The following is a 22,028-nucleotide window of genomic DNA, read 5'->3' as shown; positions in this document are numbered from 1 at the left end:
TTTTACTTAAAGGGCTACATATCCTGGCCCTTTGGTTTAGTACATGTGCGGACCTGCAAGGACTCAACTTTTAAAAAACATATAAGCAAAAGTCACTCTAGATTTTGTAAAATTCCAGAAAACCCCTTTAAGACAAGTTACTATGCCTTACTACTGCCTGTGCTGACATTACGGTAGTGTACAGAGGAGACTCAAAACAAATCAAATTCTTAAGAATTACCCAAATATTTCAGATTCTGGAAAATACCAAATTTTAGAGATTTGATAAACAAGAATCCTGCAAAACGTGCCGACATGGGGCACAATGACGTGATCTCCTGAGGTCCACCATAAGCTGAAGAATTGGAAGATCCAAAAACCAATGTGGATCTGCTGGTTGAATCGATGGAATTTACAGAAAACTAATTTTGGGAGATGTGCTCATCTTTAAAAGTTAATACTAAACTACCGTATGTCTATTATGACCGATGTTATTAGATGAAGACACCACATTGTAACCAATGTTTTTTCTATAATGTTCCTGCATAAGTACCAGCCTTCTCAAATCCTTCAGAAAGGTTTACATTCTTCAGGAACCGTCCTAGAAAATGTAGGGTTGTACCGTTCGGGAAAAGGAGTGTGATTTATGTAAACTGTCACTCTCGCAGGAGGCACACATGCTTCGTGAACCCACTGTGCCATGGGATCAGGCTTGCCTAGGAGGGGCATGGCTGAGCAGCTACCTGGTGTTCACTGGACCTCCTGAACGTGGAATCAGGCTTGGGCTGCAGGTAACCAGGTACCAATCCCAGGTTGTCCCCTGTACCACAGCTGCTGATCCCAAGGGGTCGGGTTCACTGGTGAACAGGATTCGGAGAATCACGGACAGTCTAGATGGGTTCATGTTGAGACATGCAGTTTATTGGGAAACAGCACAGGTACCTCAGACATGGTTTCAGTGTTCAGCACTCTGGAGCAGCCACAGGGGAATACTGTTAACAAACTAAGGATGAGGGACTGGGCAATATACAGTTGCACACACTACCATTACAAACTAACTATAGGAGTTGCTCTGGCACCTTCCTATTGGGGAGGGTGCCTTAAAAACACGATGCTTCCCATCTATTGGCTGGGGGAATCTTTGCAGGTGCATGAGCTGTGTCTTTAAGAGCAGGGGAGCGCGTACAGTAGGCGCGCCGCCGGAAGACAGTGCAGCGTGCAAAGGGGAAGTAGAAGCACGAGGTCGCTGCCAGGGCTCTGAGTATGTTGGCTTCCCCACAGGGAGAGTGCAGGGGAACCACAAGGGACGCCGGCAATATATGTTACATAAACCCTGCCTATAATGGGTGGCAATTAGTGATGAGTGAGTGTACTTGTTGCTCGGGTGACCCCCACATGTACTCAGCCTGGCTAGTAGCTGTAAATCATTCATCTGCCGAGAAGAAAACTAAATCTCCGAGCAGTCATAAAAACTCGGAGGTCACCCGAGCGTGCTGAAGAAAACCTGAGCAACGAGTACACTCACTCATCACTAGCGGAAATGTTTTAGGTTTTGGCATTTTCAGGTTAGGTCAGGTATGGCAATTATAGGTTCCTATTATACCAACAGTAAATTGTTAAAGGGAACCTGTCATGTTGATTATGGCATCCGATCTGCAGACAGAGTGTTATACAACCGGAGGAGACGATCAGGTAGACATACATTTTTCTCTGAAAAGTTTCAGTAAAACTTACATTTTATTCATTGAAATCCCTGATGTTTGTATGCATGAGGCCAGTGGACGGTCTTACTCAGTGACTGACAGACTTTCCTGTATGACCGTGCATGCAGAAGTTAGCTGTCAATCACTAGTAGGACCGCCCAATGAATAAAATACAGGTTATACTGAATATTTTCCAACAAATCTATATATCAATCTGCTCAGCTTCTCCTTCTCTATACTGTGCTGTCCTCAGATCAGACTATAAGTACAATGTGACAGGTTCCCTTTAAGTGTGCTAATCTGCAGAGACCTTAAAGGGGATGATCAGCAGGTGGCCCTGACGCCTGACATCCTAGACCATATACAATTGATAGAAATAACTAGACTTCAAGTGCGTGATATAATGAGTCTTTGGCAGCTCCCAATACTTAAGTGCATTACTCCTGTATTAGAGTTGTGGATTTGGCAGAGTTTCACTAATTAAATCTTTTTCTAACATATCTGCATTTAGCAGAATTTAGTCTTTGGCAACAATTAATCTACTTGGCCTGTGACTACATTATCAGAATTTTGATTGCCGTCATTTTAATCAAATTTTCATTTTTCATACATTTAGCTTAAGCCAAGTATCTCTACTCTAAAGCCGAACTAATGATGCAGTAATGAAGTATTACCCCATTGGCAAGCATTTACCGAGCAATTATTCTAGAACGACCACACAGCGGAGACTTTACTGCACTCGCCACATGATTAACAAGTCCTCATTAATACATTTCCAGAAAGGATTTTTTTACAGTAGTATTTGCTTTCTATTTTCCTGAAATTATAGAGTCACTGAACATTTGCCATCCATGGATATATACTGGATCTCGGCCTCGATTAATCAAAGATTTTACTCCAAAAAAGTGCTGAAAAGGTTTTGAAAAGTTGAAAAAAATTGGGCGCAACTCAGAGATTGCAACGTTTGGAATTTTCACGTCTGTTTTAGAGGAAAATCGCCAGTCTTGACGATTCGGTGCCACAGTCTCTATAGTAGATTTGGGCAAAATTCAGCCCTTTGGTTGTTATATCGCGGCCCTTGGTACCAAGACAGTCAAAGGGCTTTATGCCGTGGCGCACCGACCATGAGGTTGCTACCTGTCCAGAGAAACGCAATTCAAAGTATACCCATTGATGCTCGGACATCTCCACACTCGTCTCCACAAGTGAACAATAAATAATAGGATTGAAAAAATGTAAATCCCGCATAAATTCTAAAAATAAAAATATATATTTTATTTCCATCTCAGTAAAAAAAATCACACATAAAATAGAATTTGAGACACACCAATATGGATCTCGAGTTCCTTTTTTAATATGAGATTTTTACCAAAATTGAAATTGATGTAATACAATTTTTTTGTTTTATTTTTTCAATGCAAACAGTTGTGATAATCGGTGTTTTGGGGGAAAATATGAATTGGAACAGTAGCGCCCCCCTTATATCTGTGGCTATATCTGGTACTGCAGCTTAGCCTGCTGAACGGGACAAGGTTGAGCCGCAGAAGCTCTCACAGCGACATTCATATATGGCCGACTGCAGGTCCCAGACCCAAAGCCTTTTGCATATACTCTGTGTTTTCAGCTTCTCTGGATCTGATGAATTTACAGATGTAGAACATTATACATCATGGCCTCGAATCGCACAGTCGTAGCTTCCATCAGCCATAGGCTCTTGTCACAGGTTAGTCCTGAGGCACATTATTGTTGTCGCCTGTACGCACGCTCTGAACACAGAACCTTGGGAACAATGCGTTCATGTGAAAGGAGACAAGATTTACCTTGGCTGAGCAATAATCCTGATAATGGAGTCTAGAGATAAGACCGTATACGATAAGGAGGTGCACAGCTCACATATGCTTTCACCGCATCGTGTGATGGATAATTGATTCTAACTTCTAATATTTGGCAATACTTTGTATGTGTGAGTCAAAACCAGAACCAGGGGTGTCACTCGAATGTCCTGGGCTCTCATACAAAATGTGAAATAGGGCCCCCAACTTACCATGTAGCATTAATAATATTGCCATCTTGTTATATGCTAGAAGGTCTATTAGGTCACCTTAGATAGGACCATAATAAACAATGGCCTCCATTTCTAGGGGAATAGAGCAGAAAAGAAAAAGAAAAGCTGAGCCATTAGCTTTGTATATACACTCCTCAACATTGACATTACAACACCAAGAAGGAAAAGTCATGGACATTTAATGATATGGAAACACGAAGAAGTCTTCATGGCTGAACGACACACCGCTCCAACTCTCGGGATTATGATGGGGAGGTGGCATAGTGACTCTTCTAGTCTTCGTTCCAGTACATTAACAGCTCGGCGTTACATTGGACAGAGAATCATTTCCAAAGTGTCCTAGGAGTCATTTTTGATCACGACAATGCCAGCATGTTGCTGGTGCTACTGTGAGCAGCCTGTGTAAACTAAATGGGCCACCATCACCTGCAGTGTTTCTGGACCTGTCTCCCATCCCGCACATCTAGGTCATCATTGGTTGACAATTGCAAAAGAAGCTGCCAGCAGCGGATCTTGATGACTTGTGCGTGGCAGAACATTCCTCAGACAACCATTAATATCCTCACTGATAGCAGTCAAAAGTGTATAAGTGCGGGCCTTTCTATGAGTGGAGCTCATACTCAACAATGAATAAATCGGGATGTTTTTGAAATTTGGTTTCCATTGTGTTAAATTAGATAATAATTAAATTTTAAATATTGGCATATAATTAGCATGTCTATCCATCGTGTGATTTTCAGAATTACATTTTCTGTGTATTTAATCTGTGAAACCAGCATTTATTGGCAAAATGGGGAACTTTTATCCCCATCAGAATGGAGCGGTAGTGCATGTCCTCCAGCACCGCTCCATTCATTCCTTATGAGCTCTGTGCTCGGCTTTTTCTGGCAACCCTATAGAGAATGAAAGCCACTTTATTTTATAATGGGGTTAAACGGTCCTGTTTGTGGTTAAAATTCCATGTTCTTCTTTGTGGGTTTAGGTGGTCGGACCCCTACGATCAATAACATGACCTGTGCATAGGTGATCAATGTGTTATCTGGTGAAAACAGGTAAAGTAGGTTAGTACTACTGGTGCCAGGAACAGGTTCTTTGTTTTTCCATCTTGTGAACCATTTATTCATTTCAGATAATTAAAAATGAAACAGTCTGTTCAATAATTAATGTGTTTGTGCTGTCAGATATTACATGGTTGCTTGAAGAAATATGGCACACAGTCTTCTGCGCAGTAAGGATACAGTCTTGGCCTGAGATGACCGTCTCGATAAAAAACTCTGAATAATATATAAGTGCACATACAAGAACAGTCAGCATGTTTCCTCCATCTGGGCCTGTGTTTCCACTGAACCTTTTAGTGCCCTGGGTCCTAGACAATTCCCAAAAGATAGAAAACTGGGCCTTCTTTACAATGGTGAGGAGATGGGTGGAGGGGTTCATTTTTCCAGGGTTTATCACATGTTATGCAAATGAACTGTGTAAATAGGCTCCATTACATTTTTGTAATGTCTGTCGCTCCATAGCAATTAAAGGAAATGTGTCAGGATAGGTAAAGTGGTCACAAAGTTGAAAGCGAGGAGCGGACATGCCATTGATGCAACCTTTGCAGCCGCCCAAGAGGTAAGAGGGCATACTTCTTCCAAATCAGGTGAAATTGTGCATTTTGATGAACTATCATGCTGAATAAGGGCCCAAAGACTGTTTTTGCACCACAGGAGCCCTCTTCTGTCTGTGTCCAGGTTCTGTCTGCTAGGTTACAATACCCGTCACTAGATACTTTATACAGTATGTTTGCCCATCTATCCGAAACTCCATCTATTCATGTCCTTGCAAACAGATTTTCCTTTTTTTTTTCTGAACTCTGGGTCTTTAGAGGAGGGGACATGTTTATTTCCAGTTCATTTTTTAGTTCATTGTCACTTAGATTCATTAGTTCTAGAACCCATTAAAATGCTTTTAGTGGTGATGAATTGTGTGCCATGAGGTGCAGCTGGAAACTGAGCATTCTAATGCCGGGCATTGATCAAAGTGGCACGGGTGAGCAGGTCTATTTGTAAACTACTCCTTTTCATTTTATAAAGCCTTTCTTTCTTAACTTGCACAAAGTCATAAAAAAAGGAAGAAAATGACATTGACCAGAAGGAATAACACCGAGATCTTTCTACAATACACTTTGGGAACATGAATGACGGCAATAGTTTTAAATAGCTCCAGTTATTTTAATTTTAGTAAAACAATGCCAATTCTATAATGTTAAGTGGGTATTCTCAAGTTGTCTCCTGAGCTGCTCACAGCACTTCAGTCTCCTAACTTCCTTGTTGCTTGAGAGGAGGACAATCCTCCTTGAATGACAGTTCTGATCCTGCTGCTAGACATTACTGATCCGACAATGTTTGTTCTGAGACTACACTGCTATCACTATATATACATATTGAGATAACAAGACCTCTGAAAAAGCACACAGCTCAGGAAAATGGGAGCTGTCATTAGGAGAACTGTTCTGCAAGCAGCCAATGTTGAGTGTTGAGGGATTGTAATTATTCATCACTGATGAGAGCCCTGTCAGGAGTTGAGAGGGAGTTGAGCAGCTACTGTTTTATAGAAATCAACTGACTTGAGAGAGCTGACTAGGATGTTAGGAGTTAACTCCTTTCCTGGAATATAACTAGTGTACACATTCATCCAAGATCTGGTGGCCAACCTGATCACTATGGTAACAAGCTGTTCACTTTGTGTCATAGAAAACTGTTGTGAATTCTGTGGTCAAGCTCCCTCCTGTGGTCATGAGTGGTACTTCGGCTGGTTCTGTCCATGAGCTTCCTCTGGTGGATGTGAGTGGGGCTGCGGCTTCTGAGTTCCCTTCCTCAGGTGACGAGGTTAAGTCGTTAGGTGCTGCTCTATTTAACTCCACCTAGTTCTTTGTTCCTGGCCTCCAGTCAATGTTCCAGTATTGGTCTTGCTCTCTCCTGGATCGTTCTTGTGGCCTGTCTGCCCTGCATAAGCTAAGTTCTGCTTGTGTTACTTTTGTTTGCTATTTTTTCTGTCCAGCTTGCTATATTGGTTTGTCTTGCTTGCTGGAAGCTCTGGGACGCAGAGGGAGCACCTCCGTACCGTTAGTCGGTGCGGAGGGTCTTTTTGCGCCCTCTGCGTGGTTGTTTGTAGGTTTTTGTGCTGACTGCAAAGCTATCTTTCCTATCCTCGGTCTATTCAGTAAGTCGGGCCTCACTTTGCTAAAATCTATTTCATCTCTGTGTTTGTATTTTCATCTTTACTCACAGTCATTATATGTGGGGGGCTGCCTTTTCCTTTGGGGAATTTCTCTGAGACAAGGTAGGCTTATTTTTCTATCTTCAGGGCTAGCTAGTTTCTCAGGCTGTGCCCGAGGCGCCTAGGTCTGGTCAGGAGCGCTCCACGGCTACCTCTAGTGTGGTGTGATAGGATTAGGAATTGCGGTCAGCAGAGTTCCCACGTCTCAGAGCTCGTACTATGTGATTAGTAACTATCAGGTCATTTTCTGTGCTCTTAACCACCAGGTCCATTGTGGTTCTGAATCACCAGTTCATAACAGTACTGGAGGCCCAAAGTACTAATGCTTCTCAATAGAGGGAAAAGAGAAGTTCTGAGACCATTTTTTTTTCTCTGCACTGTGTTTTGTCTTTCTTTTCCCCTAGACATTTGGGTGGTTCAGGACACAGGTGTAGTGATGGACATTAAAGGTCTGTCTTCTTGTGTGGATCATCTCACTGCAAGAGTACAAAATATTCAAGACTTTGTGGTTCAGAATTCTATGTTAGAACCTAGAATTCCTATTCCTGATTTGTTTTCTGGAGATAGAGCTAAGTTTCTGAGTTTCAAAAATAATTGTAAACTGTTTCTGGCTTTGAAACCCCACTCCTCTGGTGACCCAGTTCAACAAGTTAAGATCATTATTTCTTTATTACGTGGCGACCCTCAAGACTGGGCATTTTCCCTTGCGCCAGGAGATCCTGCATTATGTAATATTGATGCGTTTTTTCTGGCGCTCGGATTGCTTTATGATGAACCTAATTCAGTGGATCAGGCAGAGAAAAATTTGCTGGCTCTGTGTCAGGGTCAGGATGAGGTAGAGATATATTGTCAGAAGTTTAGGAAGTGGTCTGTGCTCACTCAATGGAATGAATGTGCGCTGGCAGCAATTTTCAGAAAGGGTCTCTCTGAAGCCCTTAAGGATGTCATGGTGGGATTTCCTATGCCTGCTGGTCTGAATGAGTCTATGTCTTTGGCCATTCAGATCGATCGACGCTTGCGTGAGCGTAAAACTGTGCACCATTTGGCGGTATTATCTAAGCATAAACCTGAGCCTATGCAATGTGATAGGACTTTGACCAGAGCTGAACGGCAAGAACACAGACGTCGGAATGGGCTGTGTTTTTACTGTGGTGATTCCACTCATGCTATCTCCGATTGTCCTAAGCGCACTAAGCGGTTCGCTAGGTCTGCTACCATTGGTACGGTACAGTCGAAATTTCTTTTGTCCGTTACTTTGATCTGCTCTTTGTCATCCTATTCTGTCATGGCATTTGTGGATTCAGGCACTGCCCTGAATTTGATGGACTTGGAGTTTGCTAAGCGCTGTGGGTTTTTCTTGGAGCCCTTGCAATATCCTATTCCATTGAGAGGAATTGATGCTACGCCTTTGGCCAAGAATAAGCCTCAATACTGGACCCAACTGACCATGTGCATGGCTCCTGCGCATCAGGAGGATATTCGCTTTTTGGTGTTGCATAATCTGCATGATGTGGTCGTGTTGGGGTTGCCATGGCTACAAGTCCATAACCCAGTATTGGATTGGAAATCTATGTCTGTGTCCAGCTGGGGTTGTCAGGGGGTACATGGTGATGTTCCATTCCTGTCTATTTCATCATCCACCCCTTCTGAGGTCCCAGAGTTCTTGTCGGATTACCGGGATGTATTTGATGAGCCCAAGTCCAGTGCCCTACCTCCGCATAGGGATTGCGATTGTGCTATCGATTTGATTCCTGGTAGTAAGTTTCCTAAAGGTTGACTGTTTAATTTATCTGTGCCAGAGCACGCCGCTATGCGGAGTTACGTAAAGGAATCCTTGGAGAAGGGTCATATTCGCCCGTCGTCGTCGCCATTGGGAGCAGGGTTCTTTTTTGTGGCCAAGAAGGATGGTTCGTTGAGACCTTGTATCGATTACCGCCTTCTGAATAAAATCACAGTCAAATTTCAGTACCCCTTGCCGCTGCTGTCTGATTTGTTTGCTCGGATTAAGGGGGCTAGTTGGTTCACCAAGATAGATCTTCGTGGTGCGTATAATCTTGTGCGTATTAAACAGGGCGATGAATGGAAAACAGCATTTAATACGCCCGAGGGCCATTTTGAGTACCTGGTTATGCCATTCGGGCTTTCCAATGCTCCATCAGTATTTCAGTCCTTTATGCATGACATCTTCCGAGAGTACCTGGATAAATTCCTGATTGTATACTTGGATGATATTTTGGTCTTCTCGGATGATTGGGAGTCTCACGTGAAGCAGGTTAGAATGGTGTTCCAGGTCCTGCGTGCGAATTCTTTGTTTGTGAAGGGGTCAAAGTGTCTCTTTGGTGTTCAGAAGGTTTCATTTTTGGGTTTCATTTTTTCCCCTTCTACTATCGAGATGGACCCTGTTAAAGTTCAGGCCATTTATGATTGGACTCAGCCGACATCTCTGAAGAGTCTGCAAAAGTTCCTGGGCTTTGCTAATTTTTATCGTCGCTTCATCAATAATTTTTCTAGTATTGCTAAACCGTTGACTGATTTAACCAAGAAGGGTGCTGATGTGGCCAATTGGTCTTCTGCTGCTGTGGAAGCTTTTCAGGAGTTGAAGCGTCGTTTTTCTTCTGCCCCTGTGTTGTGCCAGCCAGATGTTTCGCTCCCGTTCCAGGTCGAGGTGGATGCTTCTGAAATTGGAGCAGGGGCTGTTTTGTCGCAAAGAAGTTCTGATGGCTCGGTGATGAAACCATGTGCCTTCTTTTCCAGGAAGTTTTCGCCTGCTGAGCGTAATTATGATGTTGGCAATCGAGAGTTGCTGGCCATGAAGTGGGCATTCGAGGAGTGGCGTCATTGGCTTGAAGGAGCTAAGCATCGCGTGGTGGTCTTGACTGATCACAAGAACTTGACCTATCTCGAGTCTGCCAAACGGTTGAATCCTAGACAGGCTCGTTGGTCGCTGTTTTTCTCCCATTTTGACTTTGTGGTTTCGTACCTTCCGGGCTCTAAGAATGTGAAGGCGGATGCCCTGTCTAGGAGTTTTGTGCCCGACTCTCCGGGTTTGCCTGAGCCGGCGGGTATTCTCAAAGAGGGGGTAATTTTGTCTTCCATCTCCCCTGATTTGCGGCGGGTGCTGCAAAAATTTCAGGCTAATAGACCTGACCGTTGCCCAGCGGAGAAACTGTTTGTCCCTGATAAATGGACGAGTAGAGTTATCTCTGAGGTTCATTGTTCGGTGTTGGCTGGTCATCCTGGAATCTTTGGTACCAGAGATTTGGTGGCTAGATCCTTTTGGTGGCCGTCTCTGTCGCGGGATGTGCGTTCGTTTGTGCAGTCCTGTGGGATTTGTGCTCGGGCTAAGCCCTGCTGTTCTCGTGCCAGTGGGTTGCTTTTGCCCTTGCCGGTCCCAAAGAGGCCCTGGACACATATCTCTATGGATTTTATTTCGGATCTCCCCGTCTCTCAAAAGATGTCGGTTATTTGGGTGGTTTGTGATCGCTTCTCTAAGATGGTCCATTTGGTACCCTTGTCTAAATTGCCTTCCTCCTCTGATTTGGTGCCATTGTTTTTCCAGCATGTGGTTCGTTTACATGGCATTCCGGAGAACATCGTTTCTGACAGAGGTTCCCAGTTTGTTTCGAGGTTTTGGCGAGCGCTTTGTGCTAGGATGGGTATTGATTTGTCTTTTTCCTCGGCTTTCCATCCTCAGACAAATGGCCAAACTGACGAACCAATCAGACCTTGGAAACATATCTGAGATGTTTTGTTTCTGCCGATCAGGATGATTGGGTGTCCTTTTTGCCTTTGGCTGAGTTCGCCCTTAATAATCAGGCCAGCTCGGCTACTTTGGTTTCGCCGTTTTTCTGCAATTCTGGTTTCCATCCTCGTTTCTCTTCAGGGCAGGTTGAGTCTTCGGACTGTCCTGGTGTGGATACTGTGGTGGATAGGTTGCAGCAGATTTGGACTCATGTAGTGGACAATTTGACATTCTCCCAGGAGAAGGCTCAACGTTTCGCTAACCGCAGGCGCTGTGTGGGTCCCCGACTTTGTGTTGGGGATTTGGTTTGGTTGTCGTCTCGTTATATTCCTATGAAAGTTTCCTCTCCTAAGTTTAAGCCTCGTTTCATTGGTCCGTATAGGATTTCTGAGGTTCTTAATCCTGTGTTTTTGTTTGACCCTTCCAGCGTCTTTTTCCATCAATAATGTATTCCATAGGTCATTGTTGCGGAGATACGTGGCACCTGTGGTTCCATCCGTTGATCCTCCTGCCCCGGTTTTGGTTGAGGGGGAGTTGGAGTATATAGTGGAGAAGATTTTGGATTCTCGTATTTCGAGACGGAAACTCCAGTACCTGGTTAAGTGGAAGGGTTATGGTCAGGAAGATAATTCCTGGGTCCTTGCCTCTGATGTTCATGCTTCCGATCTGGTTCGTGCCTTTCATTTGGCTCATCCTGGTCGGCCTGGGGGCTCTGGTGAGGGTTCGGTGACCCCTCCTCAAGGGGGGGGTACTGTTATGAATTCTGTGGTCAAGCTCCCTCCTGTGGTCATGAGTGGTACTTTGGCTGGTTCTGTCCATGAGCTTCCTCTGGTGGATGTGAGTGGGGCTGCGGCTTCTGAGTTCCCTTCCTCAGGTGACGAGGTTAAGTCGTTAGGTGCTGCTCTATTTAACTCCACCTAGTTCTTTGTTCCTGGCCTCCAGTCAATGTTCCAGTATTGGTCTTGCTCTCTTCTGGATCGTTCTTGTGGCCTGTCTGCCCTGCATAAGCTAAGTTCTGCTTGTGTTACTTTTGTTTGCTATTTTTTCTGTCCAGCTTGCTATATTGGTTTGTCTTGCTTGCTGGAAGCTCTGGGACGCAGAGGGAGCACCTCCGTACCGTTAGTCGGTGCGGAGGGTCTTTTTGCGCCCTCTGCGTGGTTGTTTGTAGGTTTTTGTGCTGACTGCAAAGCTATCTTTCCTATCCTCGGTCTATTCAGTAATTCGGGCCTCACTTTGCTAAAATCTATTTCATCTCTGTGTTTGTATTTTCATCTTTACTCACAGTCATTATATGTGGGGGGCTGCCTTTTCCTTTGGGGAATTTCTCTGAGGCAAGGTAGGCTTATTTTTCTATCTTCAGGGCTAGCTAGTTTCTCAGGCTGTGCCCGAGGCGCCTAGGTCTGGTCAGGAGCGCTCCACGGCTACCTCTAGTGTGGTGTGATAGGATTAGGAATTGCGGTCAGCAGAGTTCCCACGTCTCAGAGCTCGTACTATGTGATTAGTAACTATCAGGTCATTTTCTGTGCTCTTAACCACCAGGTCCATTGTGGTTCTGAATCACCAGTTCATAACAGAAAACATTATGATCCATAACACAGCTCCATTGAGGGGGCATTCACCCCTCTCCCGTGTCGCACAGAATGGCAGTAGGAGAAAGGATTTACAATGTACAACCCTCCCTGAAGTAGAATTGCACAGTTGACATATGAGAACTGAAGAAATTACGTATAGTTGGGAAGTGACACAACTACTTATGACTCCCTGCAGAATACAGGTAACAGGAAAGATCTTTTCTGAGGTCCAGATAAATAGGGGCTTGTTTGCTCATAGATGGAGACGTCTCTTTTGTCCCCATGAAGCACATCCTTTTGTTGAAAGGAAATGTTAAATCTGCAGCCAGTCGGTTTAGGTGCCAATGGGAAGTTATGAATATGGGGGTTTGTATGTATTTGATATTGATGGGACATACATTTTCTTCTTTGGGACCAATAGGGGAATAATATGCATATTTTTCTATAACTGTGACATATGCCAATCAGCCCCAAAGCATTAGTAGCCAGATTACTGACAATATCCATGCCATGTTTCCTATCTAGGAAAAGGTAACATTTTGATAAAAAATGTAACGGCAATATCGAACTCCTGTGATTGTCAGGAGTGAAGATATTGTGAATGTGGGGAGTATCATAATCTTCTGAAACTGAAGCCATATCCCATGACTAGCCCTGTCATGAGTCAACCAGGGGAAGTGGGTAGGTGTAGCTTAGGTGCTGATAAACGGTCAAGGCGAATTATGATCTGTTTCATGCAGAGAGATGCATATCAGTGTATGCATGATGCCCACTCACTTGTATTTTCCAATTGCAGGGCTCTCCTTCGCTAAGCTGAGCCATCTCTGTGACCAGCGTAGAAACCTTCTTTTGTTTATCCTTATATTGTATGTAATTAATTATATATGTTGTATTGTTTTGTCCCTTTTGTAAAATCTTTTGTATATTTTATAAACACCGCCTATCGTTCTGGATTAAATATAACATTTAATAGTTCTGTTCCTGTTGTTCTGTATACCACATTCCTGAAATCCATACCCTACCAGAAATCAGGGGTCCAGTTGGCCTGTATAAAGAACTGGTGGTGTCAACGAGTAGTTCTTGGGTTATCGTGGAGTTATCAGTGACCATACTGGTGTATATATATATATATATATATATATATATATATTCCATACTTTGTAATCGGAGTTGTATGTACCATACGCTCACTGTTCTTCAATAACCTGCCTATTAGTGGTAATAGCTGCAGCCTCATCAGTTGATTGTCTGCCAATTGTGTAATTGTCCTGATGATAGGGGGTAGCAGAGGGCTGTTTGTGACAAAAAGGTAACAGCAGGGTTGTTCAGCATAACTCCCCGGGCTATGATCTTTGGCAATTGGTGGCAGTGGTGGGATCTGTGGGATCTCTTTGGTGTCATTCTTGACACTATGTAAAATAAAATCTCTCACAGCAAGAGTATGAAAATACGGTAAGCCAAAGTTCCGGCCACATACCGGCCGAAACGTTGGCTTAATTTGAATGTCTGTGATTCAAGTTTAATCATAAACTTTCATTTACTTGCAACTTGGAGTGCCGAAGTTTATATTATATTTCATTACAGTAATGGAGTGGCAGCGCTCATTCTGCTTCATTAATTCAAGGAAACAATGAGGTAGCACAAGGGATTGGGACTCCCAATCTAGTGATCAGTGGGGGACCCCAATGATCAGACATTAATCACTCATACTATGGAGCGCACATAAAACTTTATTTCAATAAAAAAAATAATGCCACCATATATCACTCAGGGGTGTCTGACATTGGGGTTCTTGGGGGAAAAATTGTGGCCATGAGTATTCTGACTCCATAGCTAGGCTGAACCAGTACTCACACCAAGAATTTCATCAGATTGTGTCAACTCAACTGCAGAGGCACATGGAGATTCCAGAAGTTTATTCACAGGCTGAATACTTGTATTTTGCACAACAGTAACAACATTAGCTGCAGAATGTGAAAAGATAATTGTGAACCAGGGACGTACAGAGATGAACATTGAACAATGACTGACAAACACTAAAGGTACCGTCACATTTAGCGACGCTCCAGCGATATAGACAACGATCCGACCTAAACTAGCGTCGCTGTTAGGTCGCTGTAGAGATGTCAAACACAGCAACTCCAGAACGATGCAGGAGCGATCCAATGGCATACTTATCGTTCTCGCTAGTTGTTAGCTCCGTGAAAAAACATTGCAGGCATCATTGCTGTTGCTGTCAAACATGACGAATCACGCTGACCTAACGACCAAATAAAGTTCTGGACTTTCAGCTACGACCAACGTTGTCACAGCGGGATACTGATCGCTGCTGCGTGTCAAACACAACGGGATCGCTATCCAGGATGCTGCAATGTCAAGGATCGTTGTCGTTCTCGTTGTAAAGTTGCTCAGTGTGAAGGTACCTTAACTGGGGAAGAAGGGTGGGGTTACTTACATCAGAGCTGGGCTACAGGGAGAGAAACAGGACAAACTTCAAAAGGCAAACTTGAATACATAGCAATGAAACAGCAACAATGCAATACTAATACAATGTTGTATGATTCCCAAGTCCTGGGACATGGAAAATGGTCAATTTTGCATGTCACCTTTGGAGCTGACCCTCATAAGCTACAGTAAGGTCATGTTCAGTATTTTACATTAGTATTATTGCCTTTTTTTAAAATAAAATATGACATTTAATATTAGTAAGGCATATGCAGTAAAATAGCGAATAAATCTGACTCACACCCCTTCTCTCGCATTTCGATTTATTAATGCATTTTGATACCATAGCCCAGATGGCTGGTAATTACGGTTGTTGCACCAATGTGTGATTAAAGCAGGTACCAGAGAAACATTAAACTAACTGGCAAATGGCATACAATGGCGGCATCAGAAGGCGCCCGTGGCCATGTGTGTGTACAGTATATACAGTGCTGACTGGAGACTGTTCTGAAAACTCGTTTAATGTTCCTGTTGAGTTATTTTGTCTGAGAGTAAAACATTAGCGAGAAATAGGACTCCAGCAGTGCTCAGGGGGATCGGGCAGCTGACAGTGCAAATTATCTGAATTTGATATTAATTGACGTCAGAGCAGAGAGAGAGCCTGGGGCAGATTGCACGCTGGCTTCTGCATGCATCCTTTTCATAATGACTAATCAGTCATCGGGAGGGCAAGTTGTGCCGAAGTGGAAATTAAAAACAAAACACTATAATGAATCTTTCATTACAAAAATGTGGTTTTGTTATCTATTTAATTTTGGAGGCTTGTGCGGATGTTGTTTATGTCATTTATGTTAATGTGAAAGCAATGGATTGAAGATATTCGATTAAAGAGGGTGGGTGATATATTGACTTGGGAAAGCCGATAATACTATAAAATACTATAGTATAAATTGAACCGTGGCATGGACACACTACTTCAGAGGAGCTACTTAAAAGATCATTGGTCCCATTGCTAAATATGTGACAAGAATCCCAAAATATCATGCGTCATTTATAATACTGTTTTTTTATGTCGCCCCCATACACACTAGTTAAACGCAGATTTCGGCGGGTTCATCAGACCATCTGTTGTGCATGGAGCCTGATCAATTTCAACACTGGATTCTTTTGTTCTCCAGGAGATAAATCGTTGACAGTGAAGTCTAGAGTTAGCTATCTCATACACAATACAGGAGACCTCGGCTAAGTGATCCTGTAAGTTGGGGAGTCAGGAGATATGGCGGTTGGGGGACCATGGGGCACCACACTCAAGCTCCGTCTGCTGCCTATGCACCTCCTATTGCTACATCCCTATCCCAATTCTGCGTACTTAATCACAGATGGACCCAATTTTGCCAGAACAGTGCAAGGAATCTGATTTCCCAAAAGTGGGGGTTCTGTAATCATGGCTTTAATCTGTCAAATCTGGCTTTCTTGTTGGATATCCTACATTAAGCATGTAATCATATACCGTACACTTCAACAATGCAAAGTGGAATTATAGAAATCACTGGATGGCTATACATGTTAAAGGGGCTTTCCACTACTAGGACAACCCCTTCTTGAACTAAATATCTGGCCCCGATAAAATAAAAACGCTTATACTCACCTCCTGTGCCGGTGCCGCTCCAGCGGTGTTGGCACTCACGGTCACATGGCACTCGTGGTTGTTATGACACGTGGTGCCTGGCACCCAATCAGCGCTGGTGTCACTGTCCCCACCTTTGGACAAATTGAACATGAAGAGGAAGCCATGGCTTCATTTGATCTGACTTCCTTTTTGTGTTCAATTCGTATGAAGGCGGAGACAGTGACGCCAGTGCTGATTGGGCGCCAGGCACCATGTGTCATAACAACCACACAAGTGCCCCGGGACCGCAAGTGCCGACACCACTGGAATGGCACCTGCACAGGAAGTGAAGATAAGCTCTTTTATTTTATCGAGGCCAAACATTTAGATCAACAAGGGGTTGTCTGAGGGAAACAGGAACACATGGGCTACTTGCACAGTGAACAAGTCTGTATGATCATGTTCACACACCACCAAGAAACCTGAAGACACAAAAGAGAATAGTAAAACCAAAAACACTCAGTTTGAAAAAATGTTGCAGTAATCCGCAAGTGCTAGTAAAAGATGTAAAAAACAGGGTATTTGGTTGATACGTTTTTTGCAAAAAATGTATACTAAGCTGCTCTACCAATCTTCACGGTATACCCTTATCAGAGCAGTCCTAACTAATGTATGCAATCCCTATCTGATGTATTTAAAAACCTGATCATCTGTATATAACCTGTGTGAACAGGGTTCAGAGAGGAAAAATCCATGTGTGCATACAGGGTAGAACAGCTTTTGTGCAGATAGCCCAAGAGGAGTGGTGGAACTCCCCAGTCTTGTAGACACAAGAGAACAATTATGGAAACAGGAACACATGGGCTACTTGCACAGTGAACAAGTCTGTATGATCATGTTCACACACCACCAAGAAACCTGAAGACACAAAAGAGAATAGTAAAACCAAAAACACTCAGTTTGAAAAAATGTTGCAGTAATCCGCAAGTGCTAGTAAAAGATGTAAAAAACAGGGTATTTGGTTGATACGTTTTTTGCAAAAAATGTATACTAAGCTGCTCTACCAATCTTCACGGTATACGCTTATCAGAGCAGTCCTAACTAATGTATGCAATCCCTATCTGATGTATTTAAAAACCTGATCATCTGTATATAACCTGTGTGAACAGGGTTCAGAGAGGAAAAATCCATGTGTGCATACAGGGTAGAACAGCTTTTGTGCAGATAGCCCAAGAGGAGTGGTGGAACTCCCCAGTCTTGTAGACACAAGAGAACAATTATGGAAACAGGAACACATGGGCTACTTGCACAGTGAACAAGTCTGTATGATCATGTTCACACACCACCAAGAAACCTGAAGACACAAAAGAGAATAGTAAAACCAAAAACACTCAGTTTGAAAAAATGTTGCAGTAATCCGCAAGTGCTAGTAAAAGATGTAAAAAACAGGGTATTTGGTTGATACGTTTTTTGCAAAAAATGTATACTAAGCTGTTCTCTTGTGTCTACAAGACTGGGGAGTTCCACCACTCCTCTTGGGCTATCTGCACAAAAGCTGTTCTACCCTGTATGCACACATGGATTTTTCCTCTCTGAACCCTGTTCACACAGGTTATATACAGATGATCAGGTTTTTAAATACATCAGATAGGGATTGCATACATTAGTTAGGACTGCTCTGATAAGGGTATACCGTGAAGATTGGTAGAGCAGCTTAGTATACATTTTTTGCAAAAAACGTATCAACCAAATACCCTGTTTTTTACATCTTTTACTAGCACTTGCGGATTACTGCAACATTTTTTCAAACTGAGTGTTTTTGGTTTTACTATTCTCTTTTGTGTCTTCAAGGGGTTGTCTGAGTAGTGGACAACCCCTTTGATTATATGCAAATGATGAAAAAATGGAAACAACATTTTCATAACATCTCTATTTATTCAATATTGAGTATTAGCGGCAGGTGCAAAAATCCCTGCACTTACATACCTTGGCTGCTATCAATAAGGAACGTTCTATGCTGAATGCACTTGGACAAATCTTCAAGATCCAGTACTGGCAGCTCTTGTGCAATTGCTGAACGATGATGTCCCAGATGTGCTCGATGGGAGACAAGTCTGTAGCCATTGCAGGACATGGCAGCATGTTTAGATCATGCATTCTGCTTACCGTAGCACAAGTAACATGTGACCTGGCACTGTTGTTTTGGAAAATGGCTTTTGGAGTCTTTTGGAGAAATGGCTGGACCCCTGGTTCCACCAACAAATGAATGTAACGCTGAGCTATTAATGTACCTAGATTGGGGTGCCATACCATAATCCTAGGAGTAGGACCAGTGTGATGTTCCCTATAATGCACAGTAGCATAATGCTTGATAGCTGATACTGAAAAAAAATTGAGAAGTTTTGAAAATTATGTTTCCATTTTTTCATAATTTGCATATTATTTACATTTCTATCCATCCTGTTATTTTCATAATTCCTTCCCTTTTCTTCTTGATGTTGGAATTTCAATGTTGAGGAGTGTACATGAGAATTAGAAACAGGACATAAAGGGAGAGAAGAACAGTGAGTGGGCTAATAATATGTTCAAGGCCATATGCCATGAGAAAACAGCACTGTAGTCATTACGATATACAAGCCAGTAGGACACCCACGGCTGCATCAAACTTGGCTTGGGGGTCTGCTATTTGCCATTATCCAAAATGTTTTTTTTAGTAGGTACAGATGTACTTAAGGGGACTTCCAGATATCACCATTTTGGCTGCCAGAAAAAAATGAAATTACCGGTAGTTTATTATTGCTTTTGGAATTTAGTAGTGCTTGCCCAGCATTTTTGGTGAGATTAACTTTGGTGATTAGTAAGATAAGAAAATTATGTATGGCTCCAAAATGGGAAGAAGAAAGTATGGAGAAGGCTTGGAATGGCTCATGATCCAAAGCACATCACACCCTCTGTAAAACAAGGTGGAGGCAGTGTGATGACATGGCCATGCATGGCTTCCAATGGCACAGTGTTGCTAGTGTTTATTGATGATATGACTGAAGACAGAAAGAGCCAGGTGAATTCTGAAGTGTACAGGGTAATACTTTTGGCCGAGATTCAACCAAATTCAGCAAGGTTGCTTGGACGGCACTTAACCTTAGAACGCATACCCATAGAAATCTACACATTCACGCACCTGGGGCCTTTTAGTCCTGTTTACAATTATCATGGAATAACTCAAATAAAAATACTTTTCAAAGTTTATTGCAAAGTAAGGATGCATTCCCACTAGCGCAGGGGTCTGCCAGGACGGGATTTCGTAATGGATCTGACCTCCTGGTGACCCCAGCTAAGGCTGGCGGACGCATACCTGGGGCCTCGCAGGCCTGCCAGGTTACTTGTTTTCTATTTTCTGTAAAATTACTTTAGTTAGAATTTTGAAACTCTAGGTATTCCTCAGGTATATAGTTGTTAGTAATTTCCAGTTGTTCATATATTTTTATGTTATAGGCATTCCGGTATAACAAGCTTTTTTTGGGACTACCCCATATTCACGCACCTGGGGCCTTTTAGGCCTGTGTGCAAATAACACGGAATAACTCAAATAAAAATACTTTTCAAAATTTATTTTACAATTGCAAGGTAAGGATGCATTCCAACTAGCGCTGGGGTCCACCAGGAGGGGATCCATAATGGATTTGACCTCCTGGTGACCCCAGCTAAGGCTGGCGGAATCCCGCCATTCCGGCAGCCTTAGCTGGAGTTACCAGGAGGTCAGATCCATTATGGATCCCCTTCTGGCGAACCCCAGCGCTACTGGGAACACAGCCAAAGATGTGTATATTTCAAAACATAATTATGTGCATAAAACAACAAAAAAGTAAGTAAACGGGCACGCCAAATATAGGCATTCTATATGCAATTTTGTTATGAAAACATTTTTTGGTTGTAGCAAACTTGGTGCAGGAATATTTATTTGTAACTTTACATATTCCCCCGACAATTCTCGCATATTATTTTTTTGGCTGAATGTTCTACGTTAGTACACAAAACTATCTCATCTGCAATATCATCCAAAACAAATTTACAGAAAACATCTCTTTTGGACATGAATTGGGGAATTCCGACAGCTCCTTGAGCAACTCTAATAATGTTATGTGATGGGGTACGTGCAGGAGCCGCAGCAGTACTGTTCCAAAAAATTTTTGTTTTAGATGTTCTATTTGAACGTTCTGCTGGATCCACTACTTCTTCATCGTCTGAAGGATCGCTGGACGATGAAGTTGATACATTAGCTGGTGGCATGTACTCTTCATCAGACAAAGAAATTTAACTTTCTTCATCACTATTGAAAACAATCTCCTCGATTTCATGGTCAGTCAATCCCCTGGAAGTAGACTGTGCCATTGTAATTTTAGATGTCAGTAAACTAAAAAAAATATATATATTACAATCAGGCTTGTGCACTGTAATCAGTATGTGATAAGACTCTTTGTTAGGGTCCCAGCACACCAAGCGATAAAACGGGTAAAGTGCAGCCCCCCTCCTTTTACCTTCAACAGATCACTTTCTTGTAGTGCAGCAGAAGCCTCTGGTTTTGGAGCTCAGAAAGCTTCTATTTCCAGACAAAATAAAGCTGACTTCTTCCTCCAAAGTCTCTCCAGCAATTAGGACAAAAAGACCTGCGATGAGGTCAGAGACACATGACTTTGTGAGGGAGCCTCCCTTCCAAGATCACATGACCATGTTGTCATGCAGAATCCACACTCTTCCCAGCAATAGCAGAGTCATAAAAGTTCTTCCCCAGCAACAATACAGACAAAAAGACTGAGTATCACATGTAAACCTAGTATTTTTATTTGAGTTATTCCGTGTTGTTTGCACACAGGCCTAAAAGGCCCCAGGTGCGTGAATATGGGGTAGTCCCAAAAAAAAGGTTGTTATACCGAAATGTCTGTAACATAAAAATATATGAATACTGGAAATTACTAACAACTATATACCTGAGGATTACCTGGATTTTCAAAATTCTAACTAAAGTACTTTTACAGAAAATAGAAAACAAGTAACCTGGCAGGCCTTCGAGGCCCCAGGTATGCGTTCTAGTGTTAACAATGCAGATGGACAATGATCCAAAACATACTACGAAAGCAAACCCAAGAGTTAAGGCAAAGAAGTGGAATATTCTGCATTCGCCAAGTCCATCATCAGAAACACCCACAAACAAGCAACAACTGAAGTCAGCTGCAGTAAAGGCATTTGGTGATGTCCATGACATCCAGAACTCAGGCAGTCATTGCCTGCAAAGGATTCTCTACAAAGTACTAAAAATGAACATTTTATTTATGGTAAAATTAGTTTGTCCAATAAATTTTGTGCCCCTGAAATCAGGAAGCTTTGTAGAAAAATGGTTGCAATTCCTAAATATTTCACAGAATATTTTTGTTCAACCCCTTTAATTAAACCTGAAAGTCTTCACTTCAATTGCATCTCAGTTGTTTCATTTTAAACAAAAATAATAATAACAGAGAGCTGAAATCACAGAGATTTAGTCACTGTCCAAATATTTCTGGACCCAGCTGTAACTGTAGATTGCATAGAAGTTCTCATAAGGCTACTTTCACACTGACGGTTTTTGCCAGACGTTGCAATGCGTCGTTTATGGCAA

General features: G+C 42.6%; 1 protein-coding gene and 1 long non-coding RNA gene across 4 annotated transcripts in view; one reads left to right on the top strand and one right to left on the bottom strand.

Moving 5' to 3' along the window:
* Window positions 1-22,028, top strand: part of PDE4D (phosphodiesterase 4D) — a 1,251,030-nt gene that overhangs the window by 604,175 nt on the left and 624,827 nt on the right. The gene's annotated exons all lie outside the window — the stretch shown is intronic.
* LOC138657626 (uncharacterized) lies at window positions 14,172-21,200 on the bottom strand. The gene is made up of 3 exons (XR_011317098.1): window positions 20,914-21,200; window positions 18,365-18,759; window positions 14,172-14,752 (listed from the first exon to the last, which is right to left on the bottom strand). It is a non-coding gene; the product is annotated as an uncharacterized lncRNA (long non-coding RNA).

Source organism: Ranitomeya imitator, chromosome 1 (assembly GCF_032444005.1).
Source record: "Ranitomeya imitator isolate aRanImi1 chromosome 1, aRanImi1.pri, whole genome shotgun sequence".
Classification (NCBI taxonomy): Eukaryota; Metazoa; Chordata; class Amphibia; order Anura; family Dendrobatidae; genus Ranitomeya; species Ranitomeya imitator.
The sequence above is the reverse complement of the archived record's forward strand: the minus strand, read 5'-3'. Positions and strand labels throughout refer to the sequence as shown.